Genomic DNA, 23,107 nt, shown 5'->3' on the forward strand with positions numbered 1-23,107 from the left:
CGGATGCACAAAAATCCGACTACACGCACAACAGCCACACACGGGGGCATAATCATAACACGCCGAGCAGGACCTAGGAAACGCGCCCAAACAGTGACTTGGCAAGCGCGCAACAAGGAACAATAGGCAGGAGCGCGCGCGCACACGTAGGCAGGGCTGTTGTTGGCGGCCGGGTGTGTGTGTGTGAGTATGTGTGTGGGGGTTTGGTTTATTTTGTTTTTCCTCCTTTCTGTCGCTGCTTCTCTTTCCCAAGCCGCACCCACGGTGGCACTCCGAAGGCAGCGAGCGGGAGAAGGTTGCGAAGTTTTAGCCAAGCGTACCCGGAGCTGATGCGCGTATTTCACTCGGGAGAAAGTTTCGGCTGGGTGAAACACGCGCGCATTCGGGAGGCGAGGCTGACGGATCGCCCACACGGAGGAAAGACCACGCTTTATAATCCGAGAGGGGACGGCCCTATCGTTAAGTCTGAGCTCACCAGTAAACCTATAAAACAAACCGATTTGGGGATGATGATGATATGATACAGCCTGGCCTGACCTCCCAAATTAGCCCCGTTTCCATTGTGCCTGGAAAGGTGCCGCCCGCCCCCACGACGAAGATTGGAGTCACTTTGAAAGTTGATCCCAGGGAAGTTGTCGCCCTGCTACAAATAGCTGCTTTTTGTAAGCCCGCCTCTGCCAGCAAAATGTATCGCCTGAAAAAGGGCTCACGCTTCTGTATTCACAGCGGGAGGATGGCTGAATGGGAGACGTGAGCCGGCCCTGAAAGGTGAGAAGGAAAATAGGTACCTTTCCTTTTATAATCCCCTAAAAAGCTTGGCAAAAGTTATGAGCAGAGAATGGAGAGAGGAAACTGCTGAAGTCCAACAGGCAAGAAATTGGGCGCTATGTAACAAAATGAAATTCAATGATGAAAACATTTAGGCAAGAAAAACGAAATGCACACGTATAGTATATGTGGCACCTTGCTTTACAGTAGTAACTGTGAGAGGGATCTTGGAGTCCTAGTGGACAACCATTTAAATATGAGCCAGCAGTGTGCAGCAGCTGCCCAAAAACCTAACACAGTTCTAGGCTGCATAAACAGAGGGATAGAATCAAGATCACCTGAAGTGTTAATATCACTTTATAAGTAGTGATGGGCGAACCGAACCCGCGCAATTCGGGTCCGTACCGAATTTTGCGGTGTTCGGTATGCCGAACATGAACCTGAAATTTTTTGAAACTTCGGGCAAAGTTTGGGGTCGTGTTTGGCGTTCAGAGCTTTGACATCACCGGAAGGTTGCTAAGGACGCCAAGGTGATCACTTCCTGGATTCCATGGAATCCAGGAAGTGATCACCTTGGCGTCCTTAGAAACCTGCCAGTATACGTGATGTCAAAGCTCCGCCCCCGGAATCTCTTGGTGGGATTCCCCATTCGGGTTCGGGGTCGGTTCGGGTTTGGCCGAATTTTGCTTAAAGTTCATCCGAACTTGCCGAACCCGAACACCGTTGGGTTCGCCCATCACTATTTATAAGGTCTTGGTAAGGCCACACTTGGAATACTGCATTCAGTTTTGGTCGCCAGGATGCAAAAAGGATGTTGAGACTCTAGAAAAAGTGCAGAGAAGAGCAACAAAGATGATTAGGGGATTGGAGGCTAAAACATATAAAGAACGGTTGCAGGAGCTGGGTATGTCTAGTTTAATTTAAAAAAAGGACTAGGAGAGACATGATAACAGTGTTCCAATATCTCAGGGGCTGCCACAAAGAAGAGGGAGTCAAGCTATTCTCCAAAGCACCTGAGGGTAGAAGAAGAAGCAATAAAGGAGAGAAGCAACTTAGAACTAAGGAGAAATTTCCTGACAATTAGAACAATTAATCAGTGGAACAACTTGCCCCCAAAAGTTGTGAATGTGCCAACACTGGACGTTGTTAAGTAGAGATTAGATAACCATTTGTCTGAAGTGGTGTAGGGTTTCCTGGTTGGATTACAAGACCTCCAACTCTGTTATTCTATTCTAAATACAGTACAAGATAACCCATCGGCAACCTCAAATTGGGAATAGATGGTACAGGCAGTGCTTGCTTTACTACGGTTCATTTAGTGACCATTCACAAGGGCACAGAAAAAAGTGACATGACCATTTTTCACATGACTATTGCATCACCTCCATGGTCACATGATCAAAATACCAACGCTTGGCAACTGATGGGTACAGTGTCCCAGTGACATGTGACTTTTGTGACCTCCTGAGATGCTTCAATGGGGAAGTCAATGGGGACGCCAGATTCACTTAACAATTGTATCATCAATTGTATGGTTAACTTAACAACTGCAAGAAACGTGGTAAATGGAGCAAAATTCACTTAACAACAGTCTCATTCAGCAATGTAAATGTTGGGCTCTGTTTGTGGTCATAAATCGAGAACTGCTTGTAATAGGCCTGGAGCATCTTTGTAGGAAGGGTCTCAGTGTCCATTCCATCCACAGCTGGACTCAACTTTTAAATAGGATTACTGAAAGTATGGTAATAGGTCAGAGGTCTTCAAACTGGGCAACTTTAAGACTTGTGGACTTCAGTTCCCAGAATTCTCCAACCAGCATAGCTGACTGGAGAATTCTGGGAATTGAAGTCCACAAGTCTTAAAAGTTGCCCAGCTTGGGGATCCCTGGTAATAGGTATTCAGCAAAGTACTTGAAAGGATGTCTATTCTGCTCATTGTGTCTTAATTATTATCATGGAGAACTCCAGCAGATAAATTCCTCATGGCCAAATCTCGGCATAGAAAGCAGTTTCTTCCCCATGTCCACATAGTTATGTGGAACAGGAATTTAGTACTGAAATCCAACACTTAATTCCAAAATCAAGGGATGGGATTTTGGAAAGCTACCCAAATAATTAGTCTTTTGTGCATATATATAAAAAAACAAACCAGCTCTGTATTAAAAACATATCTTGCTGCTTTTGTACGCATAATCAGAATAGTCAAAAGAGATAAATAATTCCACATTGCAAATGCATGTTTTATTCCGTTAAAAAAACTTTAGTGAGTACAATATCTGGGCACAGCAGAGCAATCTGAATTTAATTAATAGAACTAAAACAGTGTGATGTTGATTTATGTGACTGCTACATTCCCATGTCACAGCACAGAGCAGAGTCGTTCTTTACCACAGTCAGATGTACAGTCGTCCCCACCCTCTCCCAGTCAGTCTCCCAAATGGCTTTAAGAAATTTTGTAGTGGAGCAGTATATATTCCCCGAGCTATAAGCTGGCCATGTGGCAAGTGAAATAACTGGAGTACTGTGTTCCCTCGATTTTTGCGGGTCCGAACTTCACGAATAGCCTGTACCACGGTTTTTCAAAAAATATTAATTAAAAAATACTTCGCGGGGTTTTTTTCTATACCACGTTTTTCCCCGCCCGATGACGTTATACATCATCGCCAAACTAATAATTTTTGCAAATAAATAACAAAGAAAATAATTATTGTTAATAGATAATTATGTTTATAAATATCAGGATCACTAAGTGTCTTATTCAGTGGTGAGTACCAGTAATAATGGTGAGTAAATGGTTGTTAAGGGAATGGGAAATGGTAATTTAGGGGTTTAAAGTGTTAAGGGAAGGCTTGGGATACTGTTCATAGCCAAAAATGGTGTATTTACTTCCGCATCTCTATTTCGCGGAAATTCGACTTTCGCGGGCGGTCTCGAAATGCATCCCCCGCGAAAATCGAGGGAACACTTTAATCACTTTTTCACATACAAAATCCTTTCTGAATCTGAGGACCAGAGCTTAATGTGCAGAAATCAACAATTTAAACAGTTTAAAATGAGTGACTCTAGCATCCACCTATTGATAGATAATACCTGCCTGTCACAGGTAACACTGTTGCCCTCATTAAAGCCATTTAGCTCTTTCCACCCTGATTCACACGTTACGGACAATGTGGTTATAGGCAGAGTAATGCAATGGATAAGATGATGGACTAGAACTGAGGAGGACTGGGTTCAACTCCATCCGCAGCAGAGGAAAGTCATCAAGCCAATTAATCTCTCAGCCCAATGCGCTACATGGGATTCCTATGAAGAAAATGGAATACCACATTACCCTGCTTCTGGCTGCTGGAGGAAAGGTAAGGCAATGAGATACGAAAAGTCTTGCAAAAAGTATTTGATAATATTCCTCATCCATGACCACTTAGTAAGCCTAACAAGTCATGAAAAGAGGGAAGGAGATGTCCTCAGATTGACATACTATTGGCTAAATCAGGGGTAGGCAAAGTTGGCTCTTCTATGACTTGTGGACTTCAACTCCCAGAATTCCTGAGTCAATAATGCTAGCTCAGGAATTCTGGGAGTTGAAGTCCACATATCATAGGAGAGCCAACTTTGCTAAAGGATAGAAAACAAGGAGTAAGGGTGAATGGACCTTGCTCAGAAAGGATGGAATTAGTGGATCCTTCCTAGGATTAATGCTTCTCAAGACATTTATAGATGATCTGTAACCGGGTGAGACTAATGGAATAGTCACATTGGCTGGTGACATTCAATTGTTCAGAGTGGCAAAATAATAAAGGATTGCAAAAATCCCATCAAAGAAATGGGCATGAAAATGTCAGAAATCATTTGACATGAGCATAAGTCTGCACAAAGATTAATGGCAGAACATTTCTTGCCTTACCAGCCCCCTGTTTACAGCCCACAACCCATTAGATGTCAAGGTCCCCTTTGAACACGATGGAGGAACATCATCATCATTATGTAAAGTAGAGAACGTCGATGCCAAAAATCATTATATCAACGACTGGGATCAAGAGGTAGCAGTGATTGATGAGGAAAAAGACTTTGGAGGAATGGTAAACAATTGACTGAAGGTGTGGACACTATGTATATATATATCCAGTTCCACAGAAAAGGCTAACAACGTATTAGAAACAATAAGAAATAGTGTTGAAAAAGGGATGACAACAGCCTTTCAACTAGAAAAATACCTGACAATGGGTCTGAACCAATACCATAGAACAGCACTCACTAGAGCAAGATTTGAGCAGTTAGATTCTATGGTTAGATACGGACGATTCCACCAAGTACCATATTTTGAGAGAACATGCATTTGCGGTGCACCAGAAATAGAAGACATTGCACATGTGCTACTCAATTGTAAACCATACTCCTCAGAAAGACCTCAGTATTTACAGCCCCTACTTGACAAAATCATACACTGGGACTGTAAAAAACAATTATCATATTTTCTTCAGGGTACAGATATATATGTAGTTTCTAGAACCACTAAGTTTATAGTCAGGGCTGTTCAGATGAGAATACGTTTTATAGAATATATTGGGGTGGCATGCAAAGGAGATGAACTCACTTAAGAATATTTTATATCAGTATCTTAGATTTGTTTAATATAATCCTTTGCACGAGTTATATTCTCATGTTTTACTACTCAATTTTATCATATTATACTGCATTTTAACTTATTATTTATTCAAATTCCCTCTATTTTAGCCAATTTTATTGTATTTTAACCAGTCGCAGTTTTATGACAACCGATGTGGTCCTTTTCCTCGCTTTGATATGGTCGATTGACTAAACAAATAAAGTTATGCTCTTACATAAATCAACAGTGCAAATGCATCTGGAATATTATATGTACTTTTGTCATTGTGCCTCAAAAGAGATATAATGGAGCTAGAAAAGGTTCGGAGGAGGACAACTAAGATAATCAAGGGGCTGAAGCAACTTTGCTATGAAAAAAACTTGCCACATACAGTGGTACCTCTACTTAACAACTTTAATTCGTTCCGTGACCAGGTTCTTAAGTAGAAAAGTTTGTAAGAAGAAGCAATTTTTCCCATAGGAACCAATGTAAAAGAAAATAATATATGCAAACCCATTAGGAAAGAAATAAAAGCTCGGGATTTGGGTGGGAGAGGGAGGAGGAAGAAGGTGAGGTGAGGGGAATCAAACAAATCCAAAACCTTAAGGCTTTTAAAAAGAAGAGGGACTCTGAGGTGGTGAGGAGGAGCACGCGCCTCCCTCCATTCACTCTGGGCTGCCAAAGCCTCCTTAAGCGCCACCGAAAGGCTCCCCTGGCAGCCCAGAAAAGCCCGAGATGGCCGGGATTAATGGCAGGAAACTGGCCGGCCCTTCGTGCCACTCTGAAATTTCCTGGGAAATTTTTCCGGGCTCGGGTTCTTAAGTACAAAATGGTTCTTGAGAAGAGGCAAAAAAATCTTGAACACCCGGTTCTTATCTAGAAAAGTTCTTAAATAGAGGCGTTCTTAGGTAGAGGCACCACTGTATTTAGTTTTTAAAGCTTTGTAGTCTAGAAAGGGGGCAAACAAGAGGGGAGATGATAGAGGTATGTATAAAATATGCGTAGTATAGATAAAGTGGAGAATAATTTATTTATTTATTATTTATTAATCAGATTTGTATGCCGCCCCTCTCTGCAGACTCGGGGCGGCTAACAGCAATAATAATACAATGTAAACAAATCTAATATTTAAGTTAATTTAAAACCCCAATTTAGAAACCAATCATACATACTGACATACCATGCATAAATTTTATAAGTCTAGGGGGAGGGAAAGTCTCAATTCCCCCATGCCTGACGACAGAGGTGGGTTTTAAGGAGCTTACGAAAGGCAAGGAGGGTGGTGGCAACTCTGATATCTGGGGGGAGTTGGTTCCAAAGGGTCGGGGCCGCCACAGAGAAGGCTCTTCCCCTGGGTCCCGCCAAATGACATTGTTTAGTTGAAGCGACCCGGAGAAGGCCAACTCTGTGGGACCTAACTGGTCGCTGGGATTCGTGCAGCAGAAGACGGTCCCGGAGATATTCTGGTCCGGTGCCATGAAGGGCTTTATAGGTCATAACCAACACTTTGAATTGTGACCGGAAACTGATCGGCAACCAATGCAGACTGAGGAGTGTTTGTGTGACATGGGCGTATCTAGGAAAGCCCATGATAGCTCTCGCAGCTGCATTCTGCACGATCTGAAATTTCCGAACACTCTTTAAAGGTAGCCCCATGTAGAGAGCATTACAGTAGTTGAGCCTCGAGGTGATGGGGGCATGAGTGACTGTGAGCAGTGACTCCCGGTCCAAATAGGGCCGCAACTGGTGCAGTTGTTTTCTCCTTCCGAAAATATAGAACTGGAGGTTACCCAATGAAACCAAATGAAGGAATAAACGGGACAGACAAAGGAAATATTTTTGTAACCGAAGTTTGGAATTTGGTACCAGATGTGGTTCTGTGTACCAGCTTGGCTGGCTTCAAAAAAGAGGACCAATTCATGGGAAGTATAACAGCCTCTGAAGGCTATCTGTGGGAGGTAATGGGCTTCCATTGTAAAGTTGCTTTGCCACTGTGAGAATAGAGCTCTAATCCAGCAGGGCACTACAAACAAACAACAAACAAATAGATTTAGTTAGCCACGACACAATTGGCTAGGTTCATAGAACATATTGAACCATAAACCATGAATTACAAACTACAATAACTGATTTACCCACAGCATGTGCAAAAATGGCAATAAATATTGTTGAACCAAATATTACTATATTTGGCATGCAGATTCTTGAAAGGCCTTTTCATCGCGTAAAAGGAAGCAAATTAATTAAGTAAACTCGCTTTATGTTAGTCACATATATTAATCATTAATAATGTGCCTTCACAAGCTTTGTTCAGCCCTGAGTCTACAAATATGACCCTCAATGGACAAACACTTTGCTTTGGCCCTTATTTTTTCTGCAAATCTCATTCCAAATTTTATGCCAATCTTGATCAAATAAGTGATGTGACAAACAGAACCATGTGGAATAAGAACTTGTAAAGTTTATCTGAGCAGCTAAATGAGATGCATGAGCTTTCAATGGATCTGGGAACTTTCTCCAGCAACAATCTTGAACAAAACTTTAGCTGTAGCAATAGCACTGCTCAAAAAAAATAAAGGGAACACTCAAATAACACATCCTAGATCTGAATGAATGCAATATTCTCATTGAATACTTTGTGCTGTACAAAGTTGAAGGTGCACAACCGCATGTGAAATTGATTGTCAAACAGTGTTGCTTTCTAAGTGGACAGTTTGATTTCACAGAAGTTTGATTTACTTGGAGTTATATTGTGTTGTTTAAGTGTTTCCTTTAATTTTGTGAGCAGTGTATATCACTTTACAGCCCTCTCTAAGTGGTTTACAGAGACAGCATATTGCCTTCAACAATTTGGGTCCTCATTTTACTGACCTTGGAAGGATGGAAGGCTGAGTCAGTCTTGAGCCTGGTGAGATTTGACCTGCAAAATGGCAGCCAGCCAGCAGTCAGCAGAAGTAACCTGCAGTACTGCACTCTAACCACTGAATCACTGTGGCCCATTATATCAAAACAAAGTTTGCACAGATAGAAACATGCAGCCCTAGGTTATTTGGCAGCCATGGTAGCCAGATTATCTTCATTGAGAAGAGAGGGGTAGTGATTTCTGACAGTCTCAAAATGGGTGAGCAGTGTGGTCGGGCAGTAGGAAAAGCAAGTAGGATGCTTGGCTGCAGGAAGAGGGAGATTGTGATCCCCTTTTATAGAGCGCTGGTGAGACCACATTTGGAATACTGTGTTCAGTTCTGGAGACCTCACCTACAAAAAGATATTGACAAAATTGAATGGGTCCAAAGACGGGCTACAAGAATGGTGGAAGGTCTTAAGCATAAAACGTATCAGGAAAGACTTAATGAACTCAATCTGTATAGTCTGGAGGACAGAAGGAAAAGGGGGGACATGATCAAAACATTTAAATATGTTAAAGGGTTACATAAGGTTCAGGAGGGAAGTGTTTTTAATAGGAAAGTGAACACAAGAACAAGGGGACACAATCTGAAGTTAGTTGGGGGAAAGATCAAAGGCAACATGAGAAAATATTATTTTACTAAAAGAGTAGTAGATCCTTGGAACAAACTTCCAGCAGACGTGGTTGGTAAATCCACAGTAACTGAATTTAAACATGCCTGGGATAAACATATATCCATTGTAAGATAAAATACAGAAAATAGTATAAGGGCAGACTAGATGGACCATGAGGTCTTTTTCTGCCGTCAGTCTTCTATGTTTCTATGAGAGTGGGAAATATTCTGAGGTTATTGATTGGCTGATATATAACCATGGGCACATACTTCCTACCCTCCCTTATAAAACACTGGCACATTCCTTAGAATTGTATTGTTAAGTCATCCCAGTTACGACTGCGCTGGCTGCTAGTCAAGCTTGATTGGCTCTGACACAAGCAGCCGGTGAATGGGAAAATGGAGCCCTGTCATTGGCTCAGAGTTTGACAGCACCAGTATAAGAGGAGCTGTTAAGTTGCCTGTTCTCTGTTCTGTTCTATGGTGCTAAAATAAAGGTTTGCTATTTCTGTTCAGCTCTGAGCCTGCCTCCATTCCTGTCAGCCCTGACCCACCAATTTAATACAGGCGACGAGGATGGGATCAAGCCTGAAGGAACTGAGACCTTTTGAGAGCGAGTCACTGGAGTTAAGTTCGAGCTGAACTGATCACTAGCCACACGATGAGAGGTCACTGAAAGCTGACTGTTTAAAGCCATTGTTGTATCCTGAAATGGCTACCTTGTAACGCTGTAAATAGTTTGTTCCTCTTTTCCAGCGCTGTCTGAGCCCAAGCAGGAAGTCGCTCCTGATTGGCTCAGACGCGGCCGGCTCTCGCTTTGGCGGGAACCGCAAAAGTATAAAAGAAGCGGCTTCTCCCTGCAGAGCCAGTCGGTACTCGCTGAATCGTCACTTTACCTTACTGAGCTGTCACTTATTCTCTGAGCTGAATAAAAGTACCGATTGCTCAAACCCTGTCTCTGGGTCTACTTCACTGGCGACGAACGAACGGAAGAACTTCGCGTGCAACATGGACAAAATCCAGATCGGCCAGGCTCCAGAACTTTTCGATGCCGAGAAAATGACTTGGGACGAGTACATGGCCACCTTCGAAATATTCCTCGAGGCGGCGGGAATGCAGGACGCCGGAGCCGATCGCAGACGGGCTATTTTTCTAAACTACTGCGGCGCAGAGATCCGTAGACTTGCCCAAACTCTCACCGAACCAGAACAAGCAAGAGCCACAGCGTGGGACGTCCTTCAACAGAAACTAGCGAGCCATTTTAAACCAACCAGACCAGCCGTGGTTTACCGGCATCAATTTCACATGATGGCTCAGAGAGAAACCGAGTCGATAAGCCAATTCACAACGCGGCTTCGAACGGTACTCGCTCAATGCAAGTTTCAAGATCCGGAAGCTCGCCTCACCGACGCCTTGATTTTCGGCATGAAGAACCACACAGTGAGAAGTAAACTCCTCACCGAAGACGAGCCGACTCTACAAACCGTAATCAAATTAGCGCAAACCGCGGAAGCAGCCGACGCAGCGGCAAGAGAATTAAAAGAGCACGGAAGGCGAGAAACCATTGCCAAAATCGACGCCGAGTCTCCCAGCGCCATGGGAACAGACGTCCGCGGCCAGCTAACTAGCAACGGGGACGACTGCCTCCTCCTGCAAGACCAACCGAGACACCCTAGAGCTACTCATCCAGCCCCCTGCGCGGGCTGCCGGGGAAATCACCAGCGCCATCGATGCCCGTTCCGCGACACCACTTGCCGCCGTTGCAACCGGAGAGGCCACATCGCCATCGCATGCAGGGCAACGGCACCAGAAGAAACTTTTGCCACACAACAATACCAGCGACCCCAAAACCACCCCCCCCAATCGCGAGAAAGGAGACCGTTCCGCAACTCGGGTCAAAGGAATTACCCCACCGCTAACCGAGACTACAATAGAGGTAACTCTCAATATTCCGTGAATAACACGGCAACCAAAAAGGGGGCTAAAATTGTTATCTCGTTGTTGCTAAATAACCAGCCTTGCTCAATGGAGCTAGATACGGGTTCGAGATATACCATCATGCCCTGGGAAAAATTTAAGCTATATATGCCTAATGTGTCTGAGGCTGACCTAATTCAAACCTCTTTGGTGATCAGAGACTTCCAAGGGGGGGTAATCTCGGTCCTGGGAACTGCAAATGTACCTATTGTATTTAAGAATGTCAAATGTACCCTTCCCATGCTTATTGTGACGGGGGCCAAACACTCCCTGCTAGGGCTAGCATGGATGGAACCGTTGGGGATTGAAATTTCGGGTGTGTGTAATGTAAACTGTGATATTATGCCTAACTTTGTGAAAGAGTTCCCTGAAGTGTTCAGCCCCACCTTAGGATTGTATAAGGGAACCCCCATATCTTTCTCTATTGACCCCAAGGTCCCACCAGTTAGACTGAAACCTCGCAGGGTTCCCCTCCCGCTTCTCCCCAAGCTAGACTTACAGCTGGACAAACTCATTAGTCAAGGTATTTTGGTCCCTGTGGAACAGGGGCCATGGGAAACTCCCATAGTGACACCCCTGAAGCCAGATGGCTCCTTAAGAGTTTGCGCTGATTACAAATCAACCCTGAATAAGGCACTCCAACACCACCCCTACCCCATTCCGGTTGTGCAACAACTCTTACACTCCCTGGGGGAGGGGAAAAGGTTCGCAAAGATCGACCTGGCGCAGGCTTACCAGCAACTTCCGGTCGATGAACAAACAGCAAACGCTCAAACAATTGTAACGCACAGGGGAGCTTTCAAATGCACGAGGTTACAGTTTGGGGTGAGCATAGCCCCAGGGATATTCCAGAGCATCATGGAACGCCTATTGTCAGGGGTAAATGGGGCCATCCCATATTTTGATGACATCTTAATTGCAGGGGAAAACCAGGAACAAGTGAACAAAAGAATAAGGGAAGTACTTAAGAGGCTACAGGACAAAGGGTTACGAATCAAGCCTGATAAATGTGTCTGGGGAACTAACAGTATTGAATTCCTAGGATATAAAATAGATAAGGAAGGTATCCACCCCACAACTGAGAAGCTGAGAGCAATTAGAGAAGCCCCAGAGCCACGAGATAAGAGTGAGTTGCAAGCATTTTTGGGCCTCCTTAATTTTTATTCCGTTTTTTTTAAAGCAGAAGGCAACAGTAGCAGAGCCTCTCCATCGTTTACTCCAGAAGGAAACCCGCTGGACATGGGGGAAAATTGAACGTGAAGCCTTTGCTCAAATAAAAAATTTACTAACTTCTAAAAGTGTAGTAGTCCAATATAGTGCCTCACTACCCATTAGGCTCACGTGCGACGCTTCGCCGTACGGCATAGGAGGAGTCCTAGCTCACGTTCTACCTAATCAGACAGAGGCCCCAATAGCATTTTTTTCAAGAACCATGACCAGCACAGAGAGAAATTATAGCCAGTTAGACAAGGAGGCTCTGGCATTAGTGGCAGGGGTAAAGAAGTTTCACAATTACATTTTTGGAAGAAATTTTGAGCTAGTCACTGACCACAAACCCCTACTAGGCCTGCTAGCCCCCAACAAGCCCACTCCACCTTTTATGTCTCCAAGACTAATCAGATGGGCCCTTTTCCTCTCTGGGTATCAGTATGAGCTCACCCACAAGGGGGGGAAGGAAATCAATCATGCAGACGGCCTCAGCAGATGCCCCATAGCAGACTTGGTAGAAGACCCTGTTCCAACCACAGACGTGCTAATGATAGAACTCGAGGAAAACCCACTAACCACAGCAAAAGAGGTAGCTGCACACACGCAGCAAGACCAAATCCTGAAACAAGTAGTGAACTGTGTTCTAAAGGGATGGCAAAATGATATTGTTAAACCTGAATTGTGTGATTTTAAGAACAAAAGGCTTGAATTGTCATATGTAAAAGGTTGTTTGCTGTGGGGGGATAGAGTGATCATCCCCAAACGCCTAAGGGAAAAGGTACTCAGAATGTTACACGTGGGCCATCCTGGGATTGTCAGGATGAAGAGCCTAGCAAGGGGGCATTTATGGTGGCCAGGGCTTGATGCTGATATTGAAAGTTGGGTTTCAAAGTGTGACCCGTGCCAAGAGTCTAGGCCCAATCCCCCCAAAACAACTCCGGCTGAGTGGGAACAGCCTGCTGGCCCTTGGTCTAGGATCCACATTGATTTTGCTGGCCCAGTGGGGTCTCAGTATTTCCTAATAGTGGTTGATGCTTTCTCCAAATGGTTGGAAATAATAGCAATGAACAACATAACCACAAGTGCCACTATCAAGGTATTGAGCAGACTGTTTGCATCCCATGGTTGCCCTGATCTATTGGTGTCTGACAATGGACCACAACTAACAGCCAGGCAATTCGAATTATTCCTAGATGGCCTGGGGGTCAGACATGCCCTCATCTCGCCTTACTCGCCCTGGGCTAACGGGTTGGCAGAACGTTACGTAAGGGTGGCTAAAGAGGCATTGCACAGGTCAGGCCCTGGAGATGTGCAACAGAACTTGGACCAATTCTTATTAACCCAGCACATTACCCCTAACTCGCACACACATGTAAGCCCTGCAGAGTTATTGATGGGGAGAAAGTTGAGGTCACCACTAGACAGGTTAAACCCAAGGTTCTGTTTGAATAATAACCAAATGTGCATAAAACCAGAAAGAGAAATGTATTTGGGTCAAAATGTATATGTAAAATGCTTTGATGGAAATGTAAACTGGATGAAGGGAATTATTGTTAAGCAAAATGCACCCAAGACTTATATTGTTAAACTGGAGGATGGTCGTTTGTGGAAACGACACATAGACCACATTCGGAAACGAACTGAAAACCAATTACAACAACCCGCTGACTCGGACTCTCCCCCCTCAACAGACTTTTATACATTGCCCGAACTAAGAAACACGCAGAGAGACTTATCGGGCCAGGGGGAACCATCCAGCGACGCCGAGCCATCCTCGTCCTCCGAGGCCTTCGTTGGGCCCGCCAGGCCTAGTCCGCCGCACCGGGAGAACAGCGGCGAGCCATCCTCCACAGTCAGTGGCGAAGGAGAAAATGGACTGCGCAGGTCAGCGCGAGAGTCTCGAAGGCCTCACCGATTGGACGACTTCGTCACGTGGCTTTCTTGATGGATGGGTCCAACTATGAGGGGAGGGGTGTTGTATCCTGAAATGGCTACCTTGTAACGCTGTAAATAGTTTGTTCCTCTTTTCCAGCGCTGTCTGAGCCCAAGCAGGAAGTCGCTCCTGATTGGCTCAGACGCGGCCGGCTCTCGCTTTGGCGGGAACCGCAAAAGTATAAAAGAAGCGGCTTCTCCCTGCAGAGCCAGTCGGTACTCGCTGAATCGTCACTTTACCTTACTGAGCTGTCACTTATTCTCTGAGCTGAATAAAAGTACCGATTGCTCAAACCCTGTCTCTGGGTCTACTTCAGCCATCCTTCTCAGGATGGCCACTCTAACAGCCTTTGCTCCATTCGAGACGGCCACAGCAATCTGGGATGATTATCTCACCCAAGTCAAATGCATTCTGAGGGCGAACGACTTTATGTAGCTGTCCGGGTCCTGGAAATTAGGATATTTCCTCAGCTCCTGTGGTTGTGCAGTGTTTGCCACAGCCAGAGCCCTAACAGTACCACAGCCTGTTTACATGGTTCCCTGGGAGACACTAATAGAAAAGTTAAGGAACCACTACTCCCTGGCTCCTTCGCGTGTTGCCAGGAAGCATGCATTTGTGTGTTGGTTATGACCTATAAAGCCCTTCATGGCATCGGACCAGAATATCTCTGGGACCGCCTTCTGTCGCATGAATCCCAGCGACAGGTTAGGTCCTACAGAGTTGGCTTCACCAGGTCCCATCAACAAAACAATGTTGTCTGGCGGGACCCAGGGGAAGAGCCTTCTCTGTGGCAGCCCCAACCCTCTGGAATCAACTCCCCCCAGAGATTAGGATTGCCCCCACTCTCCTTGCCTTTCGCAAACTCCTTAAAACCCACCTCTGTCACCAGGCATGGGGAAATTGATTCCTCTGAGCCGTTTCCGCTTTACGTATGGTTTGTATGAGATGTATGATTGTTTTTATATTAAGGGTTTTAAATTGTTTTAACCATTGGATTTGTACTGTTTTGTTGTTGTAAGCCACTCCGAGTCTCCGGAGAGGGGCGGCATAGAAATCAAATCAAATCAAATCAAATCAAATCAAATCAAATCAAATCAAATCATAGATAGATAGATAGATAGATAGATAGATAGATAGATAGATAGATAGATAGATAGATAGATAGATAGATAGATAGATAGATAGATAGAGGGGCGGCATACAAATCTAAATAATAAATAAATAAATAAATAAATTTCACCAGCAGTTTCAAAAAGAAGGCAAATCAATTAACAATTGCATGTCCCTCCTTCGGGCAGCTGCTGTGATCTGTGAATTCTCAGATCTTGACGACCTCCTCCTTGACCAACTCATCTGCGGACTGCAAGATCTGCGATCTCTGCACCATTTGCTGACCTGAAAAGATCTGAATTATGACAGGCCTCAATGAAGCTTCTGAGCTATCTGAGAAATCAGTCAACATCAAACATCTCAACCCAGGAGCCAAACAGTGCATTTCAGAGATACTTAGTTAGACGTTCCCTCAGATGAAGAAGCAGATGTTAGCTGCCTCCAGATCATGCACAGAAAAATTACCTCAGGTGACAAATTGCCTTAAGTGGGTTGCCTTGGCTGTAGCGGGAACCAGAGTCGGGCTGACTGCAGGTTCAAAACCGCCATTTGTCGCCAATGTTACAAGAAAGGACACCTGACTTTCTGACTTTCTCCAATCATCCACCAGCACCTACCTACCCACCACAATCAACACCTGCCTACCAGCCAAGATCATGCAGAAGATCATCTCCTTCCAGAGATGATAGTTACTCCATCTCCAGATCCACCCAGCCACACATCATGGCTGTGAGCCAGGCAACTATGTCCAATTCACCTTCACAAACTCTTTGTAACTATCCACCTCAAAGGCCAACCTTGTAAAATGGAGGTGGACACCGGCTCCTCCAAACCTTTACTTTCCTGGTCAACCGTCAACCAATTGTTGCCTAATTTCAGCAAAAACCAATTCCAACCTTGTTTAGTGTTTCTTAGAGACTACCAAGGAAAGCTAATCCCTATTCTGGATTGTGGGTCTTTCCATATTTCTCATGCAGGTTTCCAGTCCCTGTCAGCCCTGACCCATCGATTTAATACTTAGCATCAATGATCTGGTCACTTGAATACATCTCCCCAAAAGGGAGAGAGGAAAGTGTAATGAAGTCTACCCACAGTGGCCCTGTGGCCGTTTTAACAGAAAAATTAAGAAATTGTTTTAGAATGTGAAAGATTGATTTAAGATTAAAATTTTGATGGGATGAATCCAATTGAATGAGTCAGTGTAGAGTCGGGGCTGGGTCAAACTGTCCATAAGGTCAACCTGAGCCAGCTGTTAATTATAGAATTTATTTATAGAATTTTATTGGCCAAGTGTGATTGGACACACAAGGAATTTGTCTTGGTGCATATGCTCTCAGCGTACATAAAATAAAATATACATTTGTCAAGAATCATGTGGTACGACACTTAATGATTGTCATAGGGGTCAAATAAGCAGTAAAGAAGCAATATAAATAAAAATCTTAGGATATAAGCAACAAGTTACAGTCATACAGTCAACATGGGAGGAAATGGGTGATAGGAATGATGAGAAAAACTAGTAGAAACTAGTGCAGATTTAGTAGAAAGTCTGACAGTGTTGAGGGAATTGTTTGTTTAGTAGAGTGACGGCGTTCGGGAAAAAACTGTTCTTGTGTCTAGTTGTCTTGGTGTGCAGTGCTCTGTAGCGACGTTTTGAGGGTAGGAGTTGAAACAATTTGTGTCCAGGATGTGAGGGGTCAGTAAATATTTTACTTTTACTTTAGATACTTTTACTTTTGATACTTTTATTTTACTTTAGATAAATTATATAGAGAGCTACAGCTAGCTGGAGAAGGTTCTGATGCTAAAAAAAAATGGGAGGAAAGAGAAGAGGACGACCAGCAGCAAATCCAAAACCAATTGCAGTGTTGATGAATGCATCATTGAGAGAGCTGAAGGATTATCCTAGGGACAGATCCTCCTGGAGAAAGTCAACCTATGTGACTGGCACATAGTCAGCCAGTCAGTCATCGCACCTCCCTCTCTGGAATTTATCAGTTGTCCAATGAAATAACCCAACTACTAAATCTGAGCAAGGCGGCTCAATTCTCAACCTGGTGCACTTTTCAGGCACTTAAAATGTTATCCTGCTTTAAGACACATGTCTTCGGCTACTTTAGTTAATCCCCGTGGTCAAAGCTGCACTTGCTCTCACAGCTCCCAATTGGTATGGCATTCCTAGACTATAGTCCCAAAGGTTCTTTTTCCAAAAGGCAGCTGGACTCCCTAGGTTTTCTTTCCCTTTAAAAATGTTTCGCTTCTCACCCAAGAACCTCACAGAGCCGGGTTAGCGTAGCAGATAGAGTGCTGTACTGGGGCCACTGAAGCTGACTGTAGATCTGTAGGTCAGCGGTTCAAATCTCATCACCAGCTCAAGGTTGACTCAGCCTTCCATCCTTCCGAGGTGGGTAAAATGAGGACCCAGATTGTGGGGGCAATAGCCTAGCTCTGTTAAAAAAGTGCTATTGCTAACATGTTGTAAGCCGCCCTGAGTCTACGGAGAAAGGCGCCATAAAAATCGAATAAATAAATAAATAAACCTTCTGCAAGAACTGAAGAAGCTTATTGGATGAGAAGCAACATGTTTTCAAAGAAAAAAAATTCAAGAAAGTCAAGCTGCCTTTTTTTGGGGGGGGGGGGGAAGACCTTTGGGACAACCATGACCTGGATGATTGAGAATATCCTTATACCTGTCGCACACAATACTCTCTCTGATCCCATCCAGTTCATTGGCTATCTGCTTTTCGAGCGAGTAAATCTCTGAGATTGCTCAGAAAAATGTGCCAATGTTTATTTCTCCTCTGGAATGGCTGAATAGCCCCATCATGGTAGAGCCTGCCCCCTCCCCAGAGGCTGAAATAAATTGGCTCATTATGTGCGTGTGTGTGTGTGCGCACACATACACACACCCGCGGCTGCAAAGATCTTTTCACCCTCCTCTCTCTGTCTTGTTTCCACTAAATGGGCCAATATATACACACTTGCTAGTTGTGCTGGGAGAAGGCCTACATTAGTACCTCCCTCTGTCTTGGCTGAGTTAGGCCCCTGCCTCCCCCCAGCCCCTATGCCAAACTTAAATTCCTTTGTCCCTTGCCGAGTTTGTGCAAACCAGCATCATCTTTTCCCCACTAACTGGGTTTAACCCCCCCCCCTCTGCCTTCCCCAGGTAATCTGGACTCTCTCTGTGCTGATTGGGCTAGGCTCAGTGCCAGTGGTTAGCCAGACCAGGCCAGGCTGTTCCACCTCCCTCTCCAGCAGCCTCTCCCTTTCCTTCCAGCTCAAAGGCCGAGCGAGCGAGCGGAGCGTCAGCCGAGCCAGCGGTATGAACTCCGCAAGAACCCCCTTTGGGTGCAGTAACCTCTACATGACCCAGCTCCATGGCAGCCCTTCCCTTCCCTTCTCTGCAGGCCCTGGATTTTTTTCCCCCCCTTTGGCTCAGCTTTTCCACAAGCTCCTTCTGTCCTGCAGCCTTCGGAAAACGGCTTCACGGTTTTCTCCCCCTGATGCCCGTCTTCTGCCACCCGTCCCTCTGGCAACGAAGTCGGTTTTGAGCCCTTCTTTTGTAACGTAAAAGCTGCCGACGTTGCGTTTAGCCTTTGCAGCAAAAGGCTCCAGATTTGCATGCAAGGTATTCACATACACAGCGGAGCAGTAACCTCAAGTGTTTTTCCTCTCCTTCAGCTTTCATTCCACCTATGCTCTTACACTGAGTGTAGTCCATGAATTGGGAGGGAGGGAAGTAAAAAGTCAGTCTACGAAGACTTAAAGACAGCACAAATCTAAAGGTTTCGGCATACTAGGCTCTCAAGACCAGAAAGAGAATCCTCTGGATTTGCCACAAAACAAATTGAGATCCTTACTATCTATGAACAAGATTAATGGGTGATCTTTTGACAGGGGTGGTGGGAAAGAGGAACCCCCTACTCCATGTGCTCTGCCCCCATACAACTCCTGTGTCTATCTTTTCCCAACTGTGAGGAATGAATTACAATCCCCTTTTCACATACAATCAAACCCTGCTCTGCACCCCATTTAGGCTTTCCCCCAAAACTAATACCGCATGCCAGCATTCACAATGGATAGTTTTAAATTGCAGATTCAATCATCTCCTCCCCCCCCCCCAATATTTAAAAAAAGGGGAGGGGGGAATTTAAAAAGAATAAAAGAAAATTCCCTCCATGCAAGAATCAATCCTGGACTCTTAATAACCAAGGAAGTGTAGCTACGAGGGAGACTTTAGCTTTAGTCGGTTCAATCGACTTAGTAAATAATAAAGCAACATGAGAAAATATTAATATTATATGCCTTTCGTAAACTCTTGAAAACCCATCTATGTCGCCAGGCATGGGGAAATTAGTATACCCTTAGCTGTTTCATTTTATGTATAGTTTGCTTGGGTTGTATGATTGTTTTTTAATAGGGGTTTTTAAAACTGTTTTAATATTGGATTTGTATACTATGTTTTGCTTGTTGTGAGCCGCTCCGAGTCCTTGGAGAGGGGTGGCATACAAATCTAATTTATTATTATTATTATTATTATTATTATTATTATTATTATTATTATTATTATGTCAATACAACACAGCAAACGAGATCACTATGCTGGATTTCGTATTTCATCACCAGTCGGGCACTTCCCAAGCACCTAGGACTACGTGATGTAGCAGCGAATTATGTTTGCCGATCCCAGTAAAGTGGCCTTTTGCAATTGACAGATGGAGATTTTGTCAATTCTGATGGTTTTCAAATGTCTGCTGAGATCCTTTGGCACTGCACCCAGCGTGCCAAGTACCACTGGGACCACTTTCACTGGCTTATGCCAGAGTCATTGCAGCTCCATTTTTAGATCTTCGTATTTCACTAATTTCTCTAGCTGCTTCTCCTCAATTCTGCTGTCCCCTGGGATTGCGATGTCAATGATCCATACTTTCTTTTTCTCCACAATCAGGATGTCTGGTGTGTTATGATTCAGAATTCGGTCAGTCTGAATTCGGAAGTCCCACCGTAGTTTGGCTTGCTCATTTTCGACCACTTTTTCAGGCTTATCATCCCACCAGTTCTTTGCCACTGGTAAATGGTAGTTCCGACACAAGTTCCAGTGGATCATCTGTGCCACAGCATCATGTCTATGCTTGTAGTCAATCTGTGCAATCTTTTTGCAGCAGCTGAGTATGTGATCGATTGTTTCATCTGTTTCTGTACAGAGTCTGCACTTTGGATTATTATTATTATTATTATTATTATTATTATTATTATTTTATAGAAAGAGTAGTAGATGCTTGGAACAAACTTCTAGCAGACATGGTTGGGAAATCCACAGTAACTGAACTTAAACATGCCTGGGATAAACATATATCCATCCTAAGATAAAAATACAGGAAATAGTATAAGGGCAAACTAGATGGACCATGAGGTCTTTTTCTGCTGTCAATCTTCTATGTTTCTAAACTCGGGGAACTTTTCCTGAGCACACAGGAGCATCCGACCTACCCCCGCCCTCCCCCAAAAGATCTCCCGCTTGTACTGAGACAAGACTCTGCCCCACAGCTGCCCCCCCCCCTTTCTCAGCCTTGTGGCTTTTCGTTGCTGAGTAAAAGACTCAGCCATGCTCAGCGAGGGTTTCTTCTTTGCATCCTTCTGACTGCACTGCAGAGATCAGAAAGGTTCCAATTAGCCTGACCCGCCTGCCACTAATTCAAACCAGAAGTTGCTTTGCTTGGCTCTGCTCTGTGGCTGAGCTGTGCTGGAGTCCCTGCATATAAAGGCATTCCCTCCCTTGCTCCCTCTCCCCCTTCCCCATTGCCCCCATATTGAGACATATCTCCAGAGGGGAAGGAGAGAGAAGGAGGGCAGGGGGGAAAGTGTTTTTCACCAAGATCTGGTCTGAAATGTCTTCCTTTAACTTTGCAATGCCCCTGTTTTATTTTCTTAGTGGGGTTTCCAATCTCCCTCCCTCCCCCACTTTACCTACAATTTTCATTTTTTTAAAAAAAAAGAACAGTATTCCCAGATTAGGTTTATCTTTTGGATCAATCCCATATGCCATTTCCCCCTACATACAGCTACATAAATTAATGAAGGGAGTGGAATTATATATCCAACCCTCAACCGCAATTTAGATAGAGCAGTATCTTTTCAAGTATAAGAAGCGTAACAAAGTCGTCTGATTGCATTTAGAACCATTCACGGGCCAAAATTAAACGTGCATTATTATTATTATCTGATAAAGAAAGGAAGGAGAATTGTATCGGAAAAAAGGAGATACTAAATACAAGTGTTTCTATTTTAGACAGTCTTATTGTGAACTACAATTCTTCAGATGCCTGGAATTCTGTCTTGATATGCATATGGACATGAAGACATGCCCATGAAAAATATTAACAGAAGAAAATGGTCAGAGAGGAAAAATAAATAAATGTAACTTAATTCCATTAGAAGACTGCAACTCATCTTGAAACATTCAGAAATTGGATGAACCGGGAAGAAACATAATTATAAACCTGAAACAACCCAGAATCAAAAGGTCCGGGGGGAAAAAAGCCTTTTAGAGCAAAAGATGTTAAGGTTTTCAGAAGACTGTCATTATTCAATGCCCCAGGAGTGGAGATTCTACAAATGTTGCTGTAATATAGTTTCAAAAAGCTCGAGTCAGCTTGACTAGGGGTGAAAAACCCTGGGAATTATAGTTCAGCAACCGGAGGTCCAGATTTTTTTCTCCCCTTTCAAAATGATAGTTTGAGAGCATCAATCTTCCGGTAAATGAGTACTGAATACATTAGTGAAATATGAGAAGGCTACTTCATTATTCCACAAACTGAACACATAAAGCTAACTTAAGATAAGGCAGTCCAACTTCCATCTAACTCAGTGCACCCTACTGTGAATAGTTATGGATATCCATATTCTTAAGCAGAAGGGCTTCTTGGCCCGGGTGACATCTTTTAATCCAGCCTCCCCAATCCAACACCTTCCAGATGTGTTGGATTGCAATCCTTGTATGTCCAGCCAGAATTAGGGCGGTTATTTTCCAATAAAGGAAAAGGGGGGACATGATCGAAACATTAAAATGTTAAAGGGTTAAACAAGGTCCAGGAGGGAAGTGTTTTTAATAGGGAAGTGAACACAAGAACAAGGGGGCACAATCTGAAGTTAGTTGGGGGAAAGATCAAAAGCAACATGAGAAAATATTATTTTACTGAAAGAGTAGTAGATCCTTGGAACAAACTTCCAGCAGACGTGGTAGATAAATCCACAGCAACTGAATGTAAACATGCCTGGGATAAACATATATCCATCCTAAGATAAAATACAGAAAATAGTATAAGGGCAGACTAGATGGACCATGAGGTCTTTTTCTGCCGTCAGTCTTGTATGTTTCTATGTTTCTATAAATGTGGAGGGTGCCAGGTTGAGAAAGAGGGACACTCAGTAGAGATACATTAGACCAGTGATTGCAAACCTTTTTTCCTCGGGCGCCGAAAGAGCGTGGGCGCGCACTATTGCACATGCGTGAGTGCCCACACTCATAATTCAATGCCTGGGGAGGGCGAAAACTGCTTCCCCTACCTCCCAGAGGCCCTCTGGAGGCTGGAAATGGCCTGTTTTCCAACTTCTGGTGGGTCCAGTAGGCTCGTGTTTCGCCCTCCCCAGGCTCCAAAGGCTTCTCTGGAGCCGGAGAAGGGTAAAAACGCCCTCCCCCATCTCCCTGGTGCCTCTCTGGAAGCCAAAAACGCCCTCCCAGAACCTCTGTGGGAGCCAAAAACCAGCTGGCCGGCACAAACATGTACTTGGAGTTGAGCAAGGGCAATGGCTTGTGTGCCAGCAGATATGGCTCCGTGTGCCACCTGTGGCATCCGTGCCATAGGTTCGCCATCATTGTATTAGACCAAACCAATGTCTAGATACATATACAGCTCATACAGGACAGTGGTGAAATCTACTTAGCTTCCCTACTGTTTCAGAAGTGTTACCCCCATCAAGCACACTT

General features: G+C 44.2%; 1 protein-coding gene and 1 long non-coding RNA gene across 3 annotated transcripts in view; one reads left to right on the forward strand and one right to left on the reverse strand.

Annotated features, from left to right (window-relative positions):
* The window catches only part of RARG (retinoic acid receptor gamma), a 220,565-nt gene that overhangs the window by 74,994 nt on the left and 122,464 nt on the right, over positions 1–23,107 (reverse strand). The window lies entirely within an intron of this gene.
* On the forward strand, positions 208–16,487 carry LOC139161572 (uncharacterized). Its single transcript, XR_011558134.1, has 3 exons — positions 208–768; positions 3,947–4,123; positions 15,309–16,487. It is a non-coding gene; the product is annotated as an uncharacterized lncRNA (long non-coding RNA).

The sequence above is a fragment of the Erythrolamprus reginae genome, chromosome 2 (genome assembly GCF_031021105.1).
Source record: "Erythrolamprus reginae isolate rEryReg1 chromosome 2, rEryReg1.hap1, whole genome shotgun sequence".
NCBI classification, from domain to species: domain Eukaryota; kingdom Metazoa; phylum Chordata; class Lepidosauria; order Squamata; family Dipsadidae; genus Erythrolamprus; species Erythrolamprus reginae.